Source organism: Urocitellus parryii, chromosome 6 (genome assembly GCF_045843805.1).
Source record: "Urocitellus parryii isolate mUroPar1 chromosome 6, mUroPar1.hap1, whole genome shotgun sequence".
In the NCBI taxonomy this organism is placed as follows: Eukaryota; Metazoa; Chordata; class Mammalia; order Rodentia; family Sciuridae; genus Urocitellus; species Urocitellus parryii.
In genome coordinates, this window is record NC_135536.1 from 81,068,586 (window position 1) to 81,073,683 (window position 5,098).

Below are 5,098 nucleotides of genomic sequence, written 5' to 3' on the forward strand. Positions count from 1 at the left end.
ACCCTGAATTAAATTAAATTACAATAAAAAATCATATTGAGTTAGAAATAGGGACAACAGTTTATTTTACAAATCCTATAGCGGCAATCACAAATTTAGAAATTATAGCTCATACTTACTTGGTACTTACTATATTTTACATAGATCAACTTGTGAACTCTGCCCAACAATCCCATGAGGTAAATTCTATAATGATCCTTGTTAATCGATGAGGAAGCTGAGCCACAAAGTTCAGCTGAACCACAAAGTTCAGTCAAAGCCAAGATTTGGAAACCTGGGCCTTTGAAGTGCCAAGTCTGTCCACCAGCCCCATCTAATGGTCATGCAGCAAACACAGACTGGCAAGTAGCAGAACCAGGATTTGAACCCAAATAGAACCTCAGAGTCAGGCAATCAGTGTGATTTTTTTTAAGCTATTGTTGTTAGAATGTAATATAACATTCAAAATAGGACCTTTTTCTCCAAGCACCAACGATTACTATTTTACCAACTGCACTTTTCCACTTCTGCTCTACACATTAGAAAAATATTACACAGCTCCTCTGTTAGGGTTAAAAATTGAAAGACTAGGTATTGTTAAAATTCCTCTGCTACCCCCAAAACCTGTAATCCCTGTAGCTGTTAGGACAATACCCAAACTGCCCAGTAAATATTTCCACTGTTTCCACTGGTTGTTTAATAACCTGGGATTCTGTGTAGTATGTCACGTAGTCCTTTAGGCCCTAAAACCAATCAGTTTGAATGTGTACCCCGCTTAGAAGTGACCAATCACCCCTGTCCAGCCTGTTCCCGCCAATTAATGTACTAATCATGTCTCAGAGTTGTTGTTCAATTTTCCCGTGCCTCATGATGATTTGTTCTGATGTATGCAAAGCCCCCCGCCCTCCCCAAAAAGTGTACTTAAGTTCAGCTTGACCTCTGCTCTGGGCTCTGGGCTGCTCTATCTTCCTAAGTGAGCCTGGAACTTCAGCATGCTGAATCAATAAATCCCCTTTGCCAATTGCAAAAAAAAAAAGAAAAGAAAACCCTCCTATAAGACCAGTAAAATGAAGAAGGGAGTGGATAGAGGGAGGAAGGGAGGCAAAGTGGAAATACTGGGGATCGAAATGAAGCAAATGATTTTCCAAATTATAATGTCAGAATGAACCCCACTATTATGTATAACTATAAGGTACTAATAAGATATTTTTTAAAAAGAAAAGAAAATCTTCCTGTAATGAAGTGCATCTACTGCTTGCTGGTTCCCTGTGGTCCTCTCTCTGGAGCTACACTAATTAAGTCTGAGCTCCTGGCAGCCTTCACACTTAAATACAACTGAAGCCAGATTTACAGATAGATAGTTAGGTAAATCGGGTCTAATATCAAGTAAGATAAATAAAATGGAGAGAATGAGAGTTATTGAGAATGGAGTCCAGGAAACCAGAGCAGCATTTGGGGAAATTGAAATGTTGATGTCCCCAAGGCCCAGAACCCATCCTAAGGAACTTTTAATGAAACAGCTCGCAGCAAACGGAAGTGCTAATCAAAAGTCGCCCCAGGCCTTTCCTGCCCAGATTACTCCTCCAGTCCACCTATCTCCCACCTTTTGAGCCTTCCCACCTGCATTCTATCACTGCAAGATAAAGGAAAACAAAGGACAAGAGAAGACCTTGGCTATAAAAAAGGGAAGGCCTCCTTCTTCCACAGATTCCACTTTTTGGGTCCCCTTCTTCCTCTGGGGAGAAGACTTTTCTGCTGTCCTTTAATAAAGCCTTCCACTTTACACTCTACGCTTGCCTTGGCGTGCTTCTCTGCTGTTATATTTCAGCATTTGGGGAAGCAAGGACTCCAACATCACCAGTAAACAATGGTAACACAACTATCGCATCTCTCTTGATAGAACAAAGTCCACCTTCCAAACTTTGGTTCCTTTTATTCAGCAAAGTTACGGCCCACTGAAGCAATTTACTGCAGCAATTCAGAGCATATGTTTAAGAAACCTCTACTTACTAGCACGTAAATTTTAATATCATCCCTTAAACCCTATCAGCCTCAGATGCTCATCTGCAAAGCAAGTAATATAATACTACATCATAAGGCTGTGGTAGATATTAATTTGGGTAACACATAGAAAGAACTTAGCACTTGCTTGATAATCGTTAAGTGCTTAATCATTTTCTTGTTCTCATTAGATTTATTATTCTCAATACTCCCAGTTTAGTGCTCGGGATTCTTTCTACTCGAAGGGAGACAAACACATAAAGAATAACCTACATAACATGATTTCATGATTTCTGTACAACATCATAGAAAATAGCTAGATGCTTCACAAGGTGGATCTAGTTTCCATGTATTTTTTTAAATTAGAGTTTATGGCTGTACATAGTAGTTGGATTAACCCTGAAAAACTCATACATGCATGGAAATCAATTTGAGGTCATGATCCTCCCCTTTCTCTTCCTCCCATTCTCCCTCCCCTTTCCCATTCTTCTCTTCTACTAGACATCCATTCACTTGCCTATTTATTTATATTCAACTCTTATGCATAAAGGTGAAGTTCCCTATGGTATATTTATATAAGCACATAACAGGATTTTTTAAAAATTCATTCCTCAGGGCCTCCCTTTAGCCATTCCTCTACTCTGTCTCTCCATCTCCTTCTACATTACTCATCTTCCCTTTATGTTATTCTGTTCTTCCCTCCCCCTTTCCTTTATTTCACTATATTTTCCACATATGAGAGAAAACATTCGACCCTTCAGTTTCTAAGTTTGACTTATTTCATTTCACATTATATCCTCCATTTGCATCCAATTACTGTAAAATGCCATAATTTCACTTTTTTATGGCTGAGTAGAACTCCATTGGATACATACACCACAATTTCTGTTGATGAATAGATTCTAGGTTGATTCCATAATTTAGTTATTATTATTGTACTTCTATAAACATTGAGAAGGCTATATTGCTATAGTATGCTGATTTTAGGAATACTCTATTTTAGGGAAAATACCAAGCAGTGGGATAGCTTGGTTACATGGTGGTTGGACTTGGGATGTAGCTGAGTAGGAGAGTGCTTGCCCGACATGCATAAGGCCCTAGGTTCAGCCCCCAGCACTGCATAAAAAAATGTTTCTGCTCATTCTAGATTAATATAATTTGCAAACAGGGATCTGGTTTCTAACAGCATTGCAAAAATTGGCTTGTTCCTTAATAAGCTGTAGGGCTGTTTTGGATAGAGTGTGACTGCCACCTAGTGTAACTTTTGTGAATGGGTGATCAACAAGGTATGTTTCTAAGAAAAACTTGAAATAAAATTCCATTATCACTGTTTTTAAAACTAAGAGCAATGTCAGGATTTTAGATCACTCAAAAATTAGAACTCTCTTCTTCCTTCTGACCAGTTATAATAGAAACAATAAATAATAGTGGTTTGGGCTTGGGAGTCCAAAAGGTGGATGTGTGATAAAGCTGGCATCAGAGCATTCTGTCTAAAGGTGTGCGAGCTAAAATATCTTCCCATCCTGAATCTCAAATTATTCTGATGGGCCTCTACAGACTTCCCCACATGGAGGCAGACCCATAAAATGTAGTGTCTGGAGAAACAGGGAAAAGCCTGTGATGCTTGAGAGCTGGAAGGAGAGAAGGGCCCACTTTCTCTTTCCAAGCTTACCTATTAAATATGGTATTTCACATCACACACACACACACACACACACACACACACACACACACACAATGTTGAGAGAATACATTCCCATTCACTGGAAGGTAATATAAAGAGGAAGGAGTGACTTTCCCCACCTCTAACCCTATCACACCCCTGCCTTTCAAAAAAAAAAAAAAAAAAAGTCAGGAAACTGTAGCCAGGTATGGAGGTACAGGCCTATCATCCCAGGAACTGGAGAGGCTGAGCCAGGAGAATTACAAGTTCAAGACCAGTCTCAGCAACTAAGTAAAACCCTGTCTCAAAATAAAAATGGACTGGGGATGTGGCTCAGTAATAAAGCACCCCTGGATTCAGTCCCCAGTATAAAAATCAATAAATAAACTATAACATCCAGTCACAGAGCCAAAAGATCTAAAGATAATGTACTCTGACCAAACATGAAATCCTTAACTGTAATATTTTGAGACTTGGAGGCTGTGTCTCCATACAAAGTGCTTCTGTTGATAGAATACTTTGTCACAAGCAACTTTATTAATACTCATTCCAGGTGATGCAAGAGCACAGGGAAACAGCAGAGAAGGACATTATCTAGGACCAAGCCTGAGAACTAACATGGTCTCAATTAGTTATCATGGTACAGGAAAAAGTCTTCTGAAAAAATGATTAAAGACTAATGAATGACAGAAAAATATTCAACATCACTAGCCATTAGAGAAAACAACCTACACTGTGCTATAACCACACATCTAGTAGAACATCTAAAATTAAACATGATGGTAATATCCATTGCCGGTAAAGGTGTAGAACAGCTGGATTATTGCTGGTGGGAATGTAAAAGAATGACCATGGTTGGACCATTTCTTATAAAAGTGAACACAAAACTACCATACAACAAAGCAATCATAACTGGTCATAGTGCACCCCTGTAATCCTCAGGAGGCTGAGGCAGGAAGATGGCAAGTTCAAGGCCAACCTGGGCAACTTAGCAAGACCCTGTCTCAAATTAAAAAATAAAAAGAGCTGGGGATGTAGCTAAGTGACGGAGCACCCATGGGTTTAATCCCCAATATCCAGGAGTAAAAAACTAATGATGAGAAAATTAAAATAAAGTCATCTCTTACTGAATATGGTATCTTATTTATTTATTCTTATTCATGTTTTCTGTTTCTAATTTTTTCTATCTTCCTTATATTCTATGTGTTCTGATTGTGAACAAACAAAATATTTTTAATATGACATGAAAAAAAATAAATAAACATGATTTTACCTTCAACTAAAAATTATGAAGCACTTGCTTCTTGCTAGGTTCTGTGCTGGGCCCTATGAATCTGACCAATATCTGAACACATGCTCTGCTTTTCCTCTTCCTATGTCCTATGTCCCACCACCAACTACCATCCCTGGTCTTTGCTCCCCCAGGCACAGCCCCTGATCTTTTTCTCTCCCATG